Consider the following 16303-nt stretch of genomic DNA (forward strand, 5'->3'; position numbering starts at 1 on the left):
GAGAAAATGTTTAGCACTAACTGCCTTTTTCCTATAGATCTACATTGGGGCCCTGAGGCCAAGCGATTATATCTAAAAATATATCCGAGGCAATGGTACAGGGGGGATCATTAGACAACCACTAAGCAGGGTTATGTTTTAAGGTTCATTTGAGGCTTAAATGGTGTAACCTAAATGTCTTTGGGCAGCACAAAGTAGAGAAGATTCTTCTTCATTTTTTTTTTTAATTTTTTTTTCCAACGTTTTATTTATTTTGGGGACAGAGAGAGACAGAGCATGAACGGGGGAGGGGCAGAGAGAGAGGGAGACACAGAATTGGAAACAGGCTCCAGGCTCCGAGCCATCAGCCCAGAGCCCGACGCGGGGCTCGAACTCACGGACCGCGAGATCGTGACCTGGCTGAAGTCGGACGCTTAACCGACTGCGCCACCCAGGCGCCCCGATTCTTCTTCATTTTTAAGAAAGCCTGTCAACATCCACAAAGGAAATTAAAAAAAATAGCCCTTCAACCAAAAAAAAAACCCAAAAAAAACAAAAAAAAAAACAGGTATTTTGGATACAAGTGAAGTTTTTTCCACTAAGTCATGTAAATAATTTTCACTATTTAAGCTTTCATATCTACATGCAAGTACAGGATATATCCATCCTACATGTCATTGTTGTGATACAAAATGTACATCCCGTGAGGAATCCCATCCTGAGAATCAGGAGCCCGCTATAATCCATGCAAAGAAAGTAAACAGCCAAAACACATGATTATTACAGTCGACCTACACTTTGAAAAAGTATTCAAGGTATAAGAATATATTTGGTTATATTAGCCTATATTACCAAAATAATTGAATTTCCCCCTGACTTTATAATTGTACACGCAACATCCAGAATTCTTAACTTTTCCATTCTTGAAGTCAAAATAAATATTTTAAGTATGTTTTTCAATGATGCTTTTGACTGGTTGTTTAGATCTGAAGGGATCTGGCTCTGCATCTCAATCTTTTGAGTGATCTCAGTCTCTCTCTCTCTCTCTCTCTCTCTCTCTCCCCCCTCTTTAAACATATTTGCTACTGTATTGGTAAATGCTGGATATAAATTCTATGAGAAAAATCAAGGTCCTGTACTTACATTTCAACAGACAAATTGACGACCTGTCTCATGGTAAACTAAACCATAGAATCAGAGATCAGGCACAAGTCTACCTTCTGCTTCCCAGGCAGTGACTACACGAGTCTGAGACGGAGTGGAGTAGAGTGGAGTGGAGTGGAGTGGAGTGGAGTGGAGTGGAGTGGAGTGGAGTCGGGTCTCCTGAGCTCTCCCACTGCCTGTCTCATGGGAGGAAGCCTCCATGGTAGATGCTAAAACAGAGACCCGTGAAATTTTGAAGGAAGTGAGTTCATACCCTCAAATTCCGTAGTCAACTCACAAGCCACAACCATAGTCAACTCACAACTGGATTGTAGCTAGTCTCTCTCTGTCACAGCCCTCAGAAAAGCGAGCTACCAGTAACCAGCCCAACCTGTGGCATATCGATGCTCCTCAATTTTGCACCCACCCCGCATGATTGAGAATAAATTTTATCAGGCCTTCCTTAATGGAATCTCAGAACCATTTAATGAGGCATTCAGTGACACAGCTTCATCATAATATTGGCTATGAAAAGAAGAAAGTCTGTAGAATTTATCACCCTTCACTAAAGCCATAATTAGCCTCAAAAGGGCTGGGATAACTTTGTCATCTGGGTGTCCATTCCACTGATGCTACATTTCCCGGAAGAGTCCTAAGTATGACATTTTCTTCTGCCATTTCACGTATGCATCTTGAGTAGGGAAAACTCACAAAAACAACAAAACACACCTGAGCTTTTTAAGTGATGGAAACCACCCCTTACGGAAAACCGCTACAAGGAACAAGTACCCCTAAGAATCTAGATATACTGACGTGCTCTAAATTGCAAATCTTAATCAAGGTCACAATTACAATAACTAACTTCCTTGAACTCTTAATGCACGACAGGCACTGTTTATGTAACCCCACCAGGCGGCCTTTGTTATTATTTCCACTTATATTTGGGGGAAAAAATGGCAGCACGGAATCATCTGCCTAATGAACAGCAAAGCCTAGATTTGAATCCACACCATGTGATACGGAGCTCATTCCCTGACTCCCTGACCTTCACTGTCTTCTGCAGGGCTTCCAGATGTTGCCAATGTCCTGATTCTCGATCACAGAGATGAGAGTATGTTTACTATTAACTAGCCTGACTTTGGGGTTGGGTAGGTGGAAAGAGGAAAATGTGGGGAAATGCTGAAAGAGCAGGAGAAAGAATTCTTGAAAGTTCTTTTTCCCAAAATTGTCTTCACGCCAGCACCATTTCATCCTGGCTTAAGGTGGCCAACTTGCACCCACTGGGCTAGGATTGTCCTTGTTTTAATACTGAAACTGCTTGTGACTGTCCCGGTTTTAGAGCTGAAGTCCTGGGCACCCCCCGGTCCTGGGCAAACCAGGACAGTTGGTCACTCTATTAAATTCGGGATTGCTGAGCCTCCCGATTTTATAAATATTTTCAAATTTTGCCTTCAAATTTACAGATAGAAAAGTAAACCCCAGGACGATCTGTAATGATAATACCTATTATTTTAGGCACATTGTAAACCCACTCACCCATTTGTTTGTATGAATATATTTTAAGAACACAATCATCCTATTTCAATGCATAATAATATACCACAGGAACTGCCTTTGGACTACACAAGAGAGAAGTCAGACGATAGAATTTTCATTGCAGTTTGATGAATTAGACAAAGATTCGAGGCTCTCTTTTCGGCTTACTGTTTTTATAAAAATCTGGACTTCAGACATTCTGGCTTTCTATGGATAAATCACAATAATTAAAATACCTGCTATTTGATTAACTCCTACAGAATTAGGTTATTCTTATGATTATATTTGGTGGATAGACTCAGCCATCAGGAATCCATATTCAAACGGAGATAAGTAAACATTCTAATGGTCTGGCTTTTTGAAGTTTTACTTCCGTGCATGATATATCCCACATGGAAAAGAAAAAAACACAGAAACCATTAATGATGAAAAACTTACTGCAGAGATTTGGAAAGTAATAGTGCATTGTACCATAATTGCTAATGTGCTTAGAGTTTAATACCGAATTAGTGTCATGCCTAATATCAGTTGAAATGAATTCTTATACTCCACGGCTTAAAATGATGGTGTGTTATTATGGAGCCTGAAGCAGTATTCATGAGAACACATGCCCTGTCTGCGAAAAGAACGCTTCTCTGTACTCTTCAAGAAGCTGCCCGTTTCCAAATAACATTTCCAAATCATGGAAGACACAAAATGTGTTTAAGAAGGAAGGAATTTGGCTTTCCAGATTTTTTCCATGAATGGAGAATTTTTAAATGGAACGTGGACTTTAAAATGCTTTGTTCACAAACTATTATTCTGCTACATTTTAAGCCCAGTGAATGTACGTAACAGTGGGTATGCAACATGATAATTTCTCTCCTGCCTGCCTAATAGATTTCGTTTCTCAGTCCTATTTCAATGATTCTTCTGGCCTATAAATGCACATCATTTTGTGGGGCGCCTGGGTGGCTCAGTTGGTTAAGCGTCCGACCTTGGCTCAGGTCATGATCTCGTGGTTCGTGAGTTTGAGCCCCGCGTCGGGCTCTGTGCTGACAGCTCAGAGCCTGGAGCCTGCTTTGGATTCTGTGTCTCCTTCTCTCTCTGCCCCTCCCCTGCTCGCGCTCTGGCTCTTTCTGTGTCTCAAAAATAAATAAATGTTAAAAAAACATTTTTAATGCACATCATTTCATAAGTTAATGCATCAGTACTTTCCACAGAATAGTAGCAAATATTTGGGAAACTACGTCTGCATTTGAGAGCATATTCGATACCATGTGGCTTATAGAAGAACAGCTCCGAAGTCCGTGAATTTTGCCTGTTACTTATTTTAAATCTCATTTAACAGCTACTATCACTGGGCCGTTTTCAACCTACATGTTTTGTAATCAAAGTTGAAAGCAAACGACGAGCACTACATTCTGCTCGTGAACTTACTACAATCGGTAAACTGAGAAAGCAGTGAAGATGGAAGAAAGACAAGAAGATAGAAGTTTGAGTGAATTGGTTTTTATCGGGGCGTCGAATGAAGGGATTAGCCTATAGGAACAAAGGCATCTGCATCGTGAGAATCAGAGATCCGAAGGAGAGAGAAGTTGTAGGTGGAAAAAAAAAGACTCACTAGGAAGTCTTCTGATCATCTCATCTTTATCCTCTTGAACTTAATGACCAAGTAAATATCACCTAACTTCAAATGCAGGAAACTCTTGATGTTTTGACTTTTATGCCATCACCATGAGATGGAAATCCAGAAATCCATCCTTAATGATAGGCTAATGCAGTGGTAGTCTGGTAAAACAAGTGGATGTCATTCGAGGGTCGAGACATGGCACTTGAGGTTTGAGAAGGCATACCCTTGGACCAAGGATAGAGAGAGAGGCAAGCTGGGGCCTGGGAGACACATATTGTCACTAGGCATTTGTAACCGACTAGAAGATTATGAGTCGCCTTGCCCCATGTACGTATTTTAAAGATTCAATGATTTCTCCCTGGTCCAGACTGTATTTTTTACAAATCATTTTTCAAAGCACAGGCATAACATGATCTGGTAGATAAGAATGCCCCATGGAAATAAATGTCGAATAGAGACTTGTACTGATTTTTGGTTATCAGGCAGAATATTCAGGATCTGTCTCGAGTCACCGCATTACGTAAGAATGTTTTTACGCAAATCTCAAAGTTAATTTGGGGAGCTATTATGGAAAATCCGTCTAAGTTTTCCATAACATGCAGCACAGCCAAAATTCTACCCATCTATCTTTCTTGGAAAAGCATCGACGTCGAATACCAATTTCAAGTGGAAAAAATGACAGGGAAGTCTTCAAAATACTTATTTGCAGACTGCTAAAAGCAACTGCTGCTCTTAGGAGCACAGATATCTTAGTGAAAATTGCTTCTTTTCCACGGGTCAGACCCTCTATCCGTACACAGCAAGTACCCCTCTCTCTCTCTAGTCACAAAGCTGAAGCTTACCTAACCCAAGAGCATTTCCACGTGCACTCTGTTTACTTAATTTTTGCCTCCATCACCAGCACTCCCAAAACACAGAGAACTCAAAGACCATATGGCTTACCACCCTTCCCCACCTGCAGCCACAAAAAAAAAAAAAAAAAGCCAAAGCGGCCTTATTTTTTTTTTTTACCGATAATGAACATCACAGAATTGTAGCTGAAATGTTCCACTGAGATTATGTAATTCAACATCCTAATTTTAAATTTAAGGAAATGCAAAGGCCGAGGGAGTCAAACGACCCACTCAAGGCGGAAGCAAGTTTGGAACCCAAGCATTCCCCTTGCCGGCATCGTGTTCTTCCAGTGATATTTTTCTTTCACCCGCGTTTTATTATCAGTGCACACAGAAGCCTGATTCGGTGCACCTGAAAATCCTACCTCCTCTCTGTTCCTAGGTAATAGCTATTAAAGCCAATTCAGAACATTTAATTTGCTGCAGAGAACAAAGTATATTAAAGGGTCTTTAGGACGTCCAATTAGTTCTATCATGCGTCTCCTTACACTCCAACTGTAAGGAATTGCTGTTACATGGATGGGGATCTATGGGATATGACGATGCGTGCACATGCGTGTGTGTGTGTGTGTGTGTGTGTGTGTGTGTGTGCTTGCACAGCCTCAAAGTCTCGCATGCGACATAGGTGTGACATATCAACCGCACCCTCCTAACCAATCCTCATTTATGTCAAAGGAAAGATGGACGCACCCCAAATCTTTTGCATTCCACCTTATTTGACAGAGATCTACGTGCGGAAACACAGTAAAGCACCTAGATTAACTTTTTTCATTTCTCGGACGAGAGCAGTTCAGCCTTCCTCCCACTGCAAGGTTTTAAAATCCCTTGTGATACGAAAGACGTCATCACCAGGAAAGAGAACAATTGTCTCCAATTCGTACAAATGAAAAGGTAACACTGTAAACCTTACCTAAAACTCTCAAAATTCAGGTGGTGATACTGGATTGGTTCCCTGAAATCACGTAATCGGTCTTAGACCATTTGAGACATTTTTAAGGTAATAATAACTTCAGAATGTGCCAAGAGATGATTTTGTTCATTTAATATTTCCCAGTGGAGTACTTGAAGAATGTTCACAAAAGACAGTAAAAACATACTTCAAAACTCATTGAAACATACAGCATTTAAAATCTTATTACATTGGTATTTTCCTAAAAAGAATTTTGTATTTTAATATTCTCAGGACACGTTCTTTTAATCACCAATCTCTCTACAAAGCGAATTTTTAACACAGTACATGACTTTTATATTCTGCAACCAGGGAATATCCGATTGTGAGAAATCAGAAGCATTAATGAAGAAAACACAAATAACCAAGAAGAAGCATATGGTAACAGCTGCTACAACAGCTAAACTCAGTGGTCAGCCAACAGCCTTTCTAGCAATCCCATAATCCGAGAGCTCTCACCAAACGAGTATATACTAACACGCAGTGTTTCCTCCAAGGGTGAACTAAAGAACACTAGTTCCTTGGAAAGGGGGAGGGGGGAGTGTTCAGGGTCAAAAATGCTTGGGAGACACTGAGCAAAGTTCATTGAAACAGAATTCTTTCTGCATAGCTGTTCCAAAGAACTTCTAAATTTCCAATATGTATTATGAATCTCCAAAATAAGTACAGAGTGAATGTATACAGTTGCTTTAAACAACTAGGCTTTCTTTCATCTAATGTTTTAAGTGTTGAACCTAAGTATTTACGATAGCGAATGTTTAAAGGTAAATTAGGCAACTTATTAAAAATACTTTTAATAAACAGCTCCCCCGTTTGTGAAATCCCTTATGGGTATTTACATACACGGCGATAATTCCTGATCCACCAAACAAGACTACAGACCACAGTACCTTCCCTTTAAAGTCACGATTCACCCAGTCTATGACCACAGTCAATGACAGGACAGAAGACCTGAACACATGCCCAGTCTGGTGCTTACAGGAAGGACTAACTAACATTGTTGCCATTTGACCCACAGTCACGTTTCCTGTCTTTCAAAGGAGGCAGGTCATTGGATTTTGCTCCCGCTGGGAAAATGGTCAAGGAAAAATTACAATGGGGCTGAAACCAGGAGAGCAATTGATTAATAATTAATTACCTAAGTGTTATACTGACCTTTGAGTTCTTACAAATCTCCAGGCACCAAGCAATTTCATTGTAACATCTCAGAGCTTTTCCACTGGTGATTCTCTTTCTGCCTTTGAGATCCTTCACCTAACCCATTTCACAACCCTAAAATCTCCACCCCATCACTTCCCAATCACCATTTCTATCTTTTGAGTCATGAACTCATTGAACTCATTCTTCACTTCTCTCCCCAAATATCACTTCCTCTGATAATCCTTCCAGATCGTCCCCATGATATTTTCCCTTATAACAGAACTTACGATGTATAATTATATATTAGTTTCAAGGATATTTGAAAATATTTGCTACAGAGCTATCTTATCATTAGACGGTAAACTCCAAGAAAACTAGGAATTCTATTTCATCCACAAAAACCTAAAACAAGCCCTCCCTGAATATTTGTTAATTGCATAGACTAAATGAATGAATTCAAGAAATATTTAGTATCACACACCACCACCGTTAAACAGAAAATTCGTCCCTTTCTGCCTTTTCCCCACCAAAAGATTAAACCATCAAACCAAAATGAATATCCACGGATGCGATACAGATGGAGATGGACTTCAGAGTCGGCAGCCCTCGCTTGGGGTGTCATTTGGGAGCGCATGTGTCATAAGGCTCGGGAACCTCAGTACAACCGCCCCTGTGAGCAGCTGTCCTGAATCGCAGGTCTCTGGCAGGAAGTCTGCAAGTCACATGTTTGTCTGCTTTTGAAAGAGCACCCAGTTCCTACGTTCTTCCAGGAAATATTTGTGGTATCTGTTGCCCTTGACAGGTGCTTCAAAAGTGAAAACAATCCCCTTACACAAAACCTTTGAAACTAAAATATTGTGACCAAAATTAGCCTGGAACATGTGTGTGTAAATGTGTGTGTGTGTGTGTGTGTGTGTGTGTATACAGTTAACCCTTGAATAAACAATACAGGTTTGAAATGGGTGAGTCCACTTACACATGGATTTTTTTTTGATAGAGTATAGAATTATGAATGTATTTTCTCTCCCTTACAATTCCCTTAATAACATTTTCTTTTCTCTGGCTCACTTTATTGTAAGAATACAGTATACAATACACATAACAAGCAAAATATATGTTGATCATTGTTTATCGTTGTTTATGTCATTGGCAAGGCCTCCAGTCAACAGCAGACTATTAGTAGTTAAGTTTTGGGGAGTCAAAAATTACATGTGCATTTTCAACCGCACCTGGGTCAGCGCGCCTAACCCCCACGTTGTTCCAGGGTCAACTGTGTATGTATGTGTGTGTATTCAACTGTATATATATATATATATATATATATATATATGTACGTGTATGTGTGTGAGTGTGTGTGTGTGTGTATATATATATATATATATGTATATTAAATGAAAACCAACATCAACATGGTAAACACAGCTTAGAAGTGAATACAGGTAATGAATTTGTCTGTCACATGACAGCAAAAAGTGACACGAAAACTAGGACATGGTGATTTTTCTGACAACTGATGTTTTAGCTCTCCATAATTCTGCGTGTCCCTTCTATATGCAATAAGTCAAACATATCAGAGGCTTAGTTGAAAACTGTGGGGTTTTTTATGCAGAAGAAAGAACACAGGCATCACTCCTTGAACATGTTCAAAGTCCCTGCTTAAGTCCCATGATAACTGCTTGCTACCTGTCACCTTGAATATTTCTGGGAAAAAATATTTGATATCCAGCCACATTCTCACATTACACTTACAAACCTGAAGAGAGCAGACTGGTGGCTTTCACAGGTGGAGGGTGGGGACGGTGGAAGAAAGGAGCGTTTGGGGGGGGTTTGTTGTTGTTGCTGCTGCTGTTAGTCAAAATAAATTGAAAAAAAAAAATTGCACCCAGACAATCTACTGTCTCAATGTACTTTTAAATCACCAGAATCCCAGAGTCTTTCTTACTTTTAGGTTTATAATACATTGCCTTCAAGGTTCAATGCTCTTTGATATAACACTGGCAGCATCTATAACCCCATCCATTTTGCAATTTCTTTCTTTTGTTTCTTCCCTAGCTCTAGCTACTCCTTCAAAAAAGCTGACTGCTGCATTTGGAGTTGACCTGTTTTTAAGAGTCCCCCTTAATGCTTCTTTTCAAGAACTATTAATGCCACCTGATATTATTTTGAAAACAGATGCTTCGAATTAAGGTGCTTGTAAGTTTCGCCAGGGCTGATAACCCAACCCTGCTCACGTCATCTATAATAGCTTTGGAAGTTCAGCTTGAAACAAAGTTCAAGAACCAAATTAATCTCCAAAAATACTTCTAATCCAATAATGTAATTCGTAAAGTAGGTATACTTCTCTCCTTCTCCTCTCTTTTGTACTTTCTTTTGCTCTTCCTATAGAATATCAGAATATCAAAATGAATTGGCCCTTCAAATGAAATCAGAACTTTACCAACACAGTCCACTGCACCCTGATGTGCTAACCTTTGGGTGTTAGCACGAATCTCAATGTTAAACAGCTGTTCCACAAAACCAAAAGATAGAAGTAGATACTTTGTTAATGTGCATGCACGTGCGCACGTGCACACACACACACACACACACACACACGGAATACTTCTCAGGTAGATGTTTCCTATAATTTCACAAAGTCTGCAAAAAGGCTTCCTAAGTTCTCCAAGCTTACTGTACTTGAATATAGGTTTTGAAATAAAGGTAACTTCCGACAAGATTACAAAAACCTAAGCTCAACGTTCACCTATGAAAAAAATAATAGGAGACCTCCCCTTGCATGGACAGAGTCAGATTTGGAGATAAAGAATCAAAGCTTTGTACACACACAAACCACAAGTCTTTACAGGTGAAGCCTTACAATACAACTATATAATGCTGCTTGAGTCTGAATGGAGACCTAAGAATCTGATTTGCAACCTCCTGAAATTTCTGAATCTCCAATAAAACCTAAGTGTCAATAACTATGTGAGTGTAAGAACTCTCTTGTCATTGCCTTATTTATCTCTACTGGTTCCTATTCTTAGTTTTTCTCCCAAGACACAGGAGTCTCACACTGAAGTTATCAATATACATAATCTTTTTCGATGCACGATTTCCTAAGGGGGAAACATATGTATGATTACAAAGAATTAAGCTCTATAAAAGAAAAATACCACATCGAGATATGTATACCTTTCTACAGAGTAAATATTTTATTCAGTTAAAATAATATTTGGTAAAAAATGGGTTCTAATTGAGATTTTGTCACTTTTTATAAGTATGAGGCAAGCAAATGGTTATGAAATGCATACTTCTCCTTTGCATGGTTTATTTTAATTACATTTCCATAAATAGTACACAGCTTCGGCAAACAGTACATTCTTCACATTTTCCCCTTGGCTATTAAATACTAATTTCTGAGGGCTAAAATACAGAACTAAAGGTACAATTGCACCCTCTACTGTTCAAATTTTCCATTCCACATCCAGCAAAAACATCTTGACTATGCTTGTTTACCACATGCGTTGCAAAAGTAGCAGGTAAATCATATTGGCTTCCATTCGATGTTAATTGCAGATCTTCAAATGATTAAGCTATTTGTTAGAACTTCTCTGGTCCTACAAAAGGAAAGTGGACATTTATACAGTTAAATGGGACCACGCTACCTTAGAAAATAGTGATTCTTATCAAAGTATTTGAAATGTGAAGCGTCCATTAACTTACTGACCACAAATGCCGATGCTGATCACCTGTGACATCAGTCGTCACAAGGACAAATGTCAAGTCACTGAAGCCAACAACTGGCATCCGCTTCCAACAGCATATAAAGTTTTCCAATTTTTTTCAAGTTAGAAATTAAAATAAACATCAGTGTTGCTCTAAAACTGTACACTGAAGTTCTAAATGTTTGTTTTTGAGAGAGAGAGAGAGAGAGAATATACAAGTGGGGCAGGAGCAGAGAGAGAGGGACAGAGGATCCCAAGTGGACTCTGAGCCATCAGCACAGAGCCCGATGCAGGGCTTGAACTCATGAACCGTGAGGTCGTGACCTGAGCCCAAGTCAGACACTCAACCGACTGAGCCATCCAAATGCCCTGAAGTTCTAAAAAACTAGTTTTGAGATCTTATTGTTTTCAAAACTTTCGATACCGTGGATGCAAATAGCTTCTTTGTTCCTTTCTTTTCAACCCATTTTCCTCCTTTTAATTAGGCAGTACTTGTTTGGTATTTATTCAAGAGTTTTTCTTATCAACTTCTTCTATTGATAAAGGGTTAGCTTGTTTCTGGCAAATGGTCCCGCCAAGAATGACTAGAAAATCTCGCCCCCTGCTCCAAAAAATGTTTCGGGCTTCTGAGCAACAGCATTTGAAGGGCTAACATCTCAGAGAAGAGCATAGTTCAGAGCAGTAAACCCAACATTCAGTGTTCTTTTTGGTGCACTATACAAGTTACAAAACACTCCTAAAGAAGATAAATAATGGAGTATACATTAGAAGCTGAGAGGCTAAGAAGCTAGGCAAAGCTTCTAAATGCCTCATGGGGCCAGAGGGACAGAACTGAAGTTCAGGCCAAACCAGCTCAAAACCATGAAGGCCAAATCTGGTAACAATCCAGCACTCTGCAGACTGAAACCCTGCTTTGAACCTTCTGGACCCATGATGGGGTTAAGAGCCTGCCCTTCAAGAGCAAAAGCAAGTCCTCGGCAGAGGGCGAGCACTAGACCAGAGTCTCAGATCATCTCTCATTTTCACACACAACACCCAGGATTCAATCAGAAACAGGTACGCCAGGAGACAAAGAAACATAAATCTAAGAAAAAATAAATGCATACAACAAACGCAGACCAATGGGAATCCTGATAATGAAATTACCTGATAGGGACTTTTAAAAAAATCTTTATTTTATTTTATTTTAGAGACAGAGAACACACATAAGCAGGGGAGAGGGGTGGGCAGGGGGAGACAGAGAGAGAGAGAGAGAGAGAGAGAGAGAGAGAATCTCAAGCAGGCTCCACACTCAGCACAGAGCCCGACAAGGGGCTCGATCCCACCACCATCAGATCATGACCTGAGCCAAAATCAAGAGTCCACTGCTCAACCAACCGAGCCACCCAGGTGGCCCACCTGATACAGACTTTTAAATATTTGTGACAAATATGTTTTAGGAATGTGGTGAAAATGTTGGTAACTTCAAGAGAAAACTGGCAACTATAAAAGAAATTGAAACTTAGAACTGAAAATATTCAGTAGCTGAATTTTAATAATTCTGTAGTTGTATTTAACGGCAGGAGACAAAATTAGTAAACTAAAAGATAAATCCAAAGAAAATAGAATAAGAAATGAAAAAGAATAGGATATAAAAATACTTACGCAAAGGGTCACATGCACCCCAATGTTTATGGCAGCACTATCAACTAGAGCCGAATTATGGAAAGAGCCCAAATGTCCATCAGCAGATGAATGGATAAAGAAGATGTGGTATGTATGTGTGTGTGTGTGTGTGTGTGTGTGTGTGTACACACACACACACACACACACACACACACACACATATACAATGGAATATTACTCAGCCATCAGAAAGAATGACATCTTGCCATTTGCAATGACATGGATGGAACTAGAGTGTATTATGCTAAGCAAATATAAGTCAGTTAGAGAAAGACAAATATACGATTTCACCATATGGAATTGAAGGAACACAACAGATGAACATAGGGGAAGGGAAGGAAAAATAAAATCAGATCAAAACAGAGAGGGAGGCAAACTGTAAGAGACTCTTAAACACAGAGAACAAACCGAGGGCTGCTGGAGAGAAGTGGGTGGGGGCTGGGCTAAATGGGTGATAGTCATTAAGGAGGATGCTTGTTGGGATGAGCACTGGGTGTTATGTGTAACTGATGAGTCACAAAATTCGATTCTTGAAACCAAAACTACACTATATGTTAACTTACTTGAATTTTTTTTAATTTTTTTTAACGTTCATTTATTTTTGAGACAGAGAGAGACAGAGCATGAATGGGGGAGGGTCAGAGAGAGAGGGAGACACAGAATCTGAAACAGGCTCCAGGCTCCAAGCAGTCAGCACAGACCCTGACGCAGGGCTCGAACTCACGGACCTCAAGATCGTGACCTGAGCCGAAGTCGGACGCTTAACCGACTCAGCCACCCAGGCACCCCAACTTACTTGAATTTAAATAAAATCTTGGAACACACAAAAAGAGAGAAAAATAATTTTAAAAAACAGAAAAAAAAAAAAGGATACAGGATGTGGGATCATAAAGGAAAGGTCTAAGCTATATGTAATTGGAGTCCCAAAAGCCCAAAAGAGAAGGAAAGAGAGAATAGGGCAAAAACAGTATTTGAAGAGATAATGGCTACGAATTTTTCAAAACTGATGAAAGCTGTATCAAGCTACAATTTCAAGAGGCACCGTAAGCCACAAACACAATAAATAAAAACCACAAGTAGACAGAAACACAAGCACACACAAACCCAGGGATATCATTGTAAAACTTCTCACAATCAAAAATAAAGAGAAAACTCCAAATAGCAGATGGAGAAAGATACTTATCACCTTCAGAGGGGCAACAATATGATTACAGCCAACATTTTTTTTTAATTTATTGATTTATTTTGAGAGAGAGAGAGCGAGAGGGGCAGAGAGAGAGGAGAGAAGGAATCCCAATCAGGCTGTCAGTGCAGAGCCTGATGCAGGGCTCAATCTCACAAACCATGAGCTCATGACCTGAGCCGAAATGAAGAGTCAGACGCTTAACTAACGGAGCCACCCAGACACCTCTACAGTTGACTTTCCAATGGAAACAGTGAAAGCCATAAAACATTAGAATGATAGCCTCAAAAGACTGGAAGATTAAAACTGCCAACATAGAATTCTATACTTGACAAAAATACCCTTTGCAAATAAAGGCAAATGAATACATTTTCAGGGAAACAAAAGCTAGAGTATTTGTCGTCCATAGATCCATTCTAAAAAAATTTTTTTAATGTTTATTTATTTTTGAGACAGAGAGAGAGAGCATGAACGGGGGAGGGGCAGGGAGACAGGTTCCAGGCTCCGAGCTGTCAGCACGGAGCCTGATTCGGGACTCGAAATCATGAACTGCGAGATCATGACCTGAGCTGAAGTCAGACGCTCAACCGACTAAGCCACTCAGGCGCCCCGATCCACAGATCCATTCTAAAGAAGACGCTAAAATATGGTCTCTGGGAAGAAAGAAAATGAAACTAGAGGATTGCAGACAGATTTAAGGGAAAAACTATCACAGAAAAGAAAAATATGAAGTTAAGTCTATATTAATGATTGCTGCATAAAACAATAAAAACATCTAATAACAATAAAATGAAAGATAGAAGGGGACCGAGAGGGGTAAGAGTGTGGTCAGGTCATTGCAGTGAGAAGAACTCAGAGTATTTATTTATCTTTAATCTTGACCGTTCAAGGATACACTGCATGTTGTACTTTCTTGAGTAAGCCACAATAGGAATAAAACATACATAAATGAAAAGTTGATGGAGAAAAAAAATGGAATATCAAAGAGAAAAGGAGACACAAATAGAACACAAACAGTAAGGTGATCAATTGAAACCAAAATGTCCCAGTAATTAAACTAATAAAGAGATTAAATACTCCAATTACTAGACACAGATTGACTGAATACAAAAGAAATAAAAGTAGATACATCTCACAAGGATCAATTTTGTAGAAGGGCACAAAAAAAGTTTAAAGGAAAAAATGGAACCCAAACCAAAAGAAAGCTGACATCACTGTACTGATACCAAGGGATATTTTAAGAAAATAAACATCACTAGAGAGGAAGAGGCACATTTCACAATAATGAAAGGATTAATTTATCAGGAAGGGATTATAAATATATATATATATATATATATATATATATATATATATATATATCTCCTCAATAACAGCCTCAAAACATGAACCGTAAAAATGCATAGCCCTAAGAGGAGATACCAATTGACAATCTTATTAAGAGATTTCAGCTTATCTTTCAAAAACTGGATGGACTAAGTAGACAGAAAATTAATCAGGATATAGAAGATTTGAACAACATACTTAACAAACTTCACTGCCGTATAGAGAGCGCTCTCCCCCAAACTGCAGAACACCTTATTTCCTAGTGCGTAAGCAATTTTTTATGAAAACTGGCCATGGGTGGGCCGTGAAACAAGTCTCTGCAAACTTTGAAAGATGGAAATGGTGTCCTGTTACTTCAGAGGAGTTTAGCTAGGAATCAATAACAACAGTCATCTCGATAGACGCAAAAAGGATGGGACAGAACTCAAAACGCAGTCATGATTTTAAAATCATCTATAAAAAGGTACGTATGTGATAAATGATATCTATAAAAAAATCTAAAAGAAACCTCATGCTTAATGGTGAAATGCGGAAAGATTTCCCCCTCGTATCACAAAAAGAAATGGGTGCCCATAATCACCGCTCCTATTCAACATTATAATCAAGAGCCTGGCCACTGAAATAAGGTATGAAAAAGAAAGAAACTACATAAAGACTGGAAAAGAAGATGTCATACTTTTGGATAGGTTCTATATCTAGATCTCTGTCTCTTTGGACAAGTTCTATGTCTCCACTAAGTTTACCTACAGGTGAACTATCAGACGAGGTGAATTTAATAGCAAGTTTAATAAGAATAAGGATGTCTTAAACAAGACACCAAAGCACTCACCATGAGGAAAAGAGTTCATAAAATGAACTACATTAGAACTAGGAGATTCTTTCGATCAAGAGACACCGTTAAGGTGAGCACCTGTCATTATACATTTGTCAAAACCCACAGAATGTACAACACCAAGAGTGAACTCTAACATAAGCTGTGGACTTTGGGTGATAATGACATGTCAATATAGGCTCATCAGTTATAACAAACATAGCACAGTGGTTCAGGATTTTGAAAGTAGGGGTGGCTATGAGTATGTGGGAGCAAGGGCACTATGGGAATTCTCTGTACCTTCTGCTCAATTTTGCTGTGAATATAAAACTGCTCGAAAAATAAAGTATACTTTAAAAGAT

Source organism: Lynx rufus, unplaced genomic scaffold (assembly GCF_022079265.1).
Source record: "Lynx rufus isolate CCGP_SWC_20201006 ecotype Redwood Valley unplaced genomic scaffold, mLynRuf1.p SCAF_25, whole genome shotgun sequence".
Taxonomy (NCBI): Eukaryota; Metazoa; Chordata; class Mammalia; order Carnivora; family Felidae; genus Lynx; species Lynx rufus.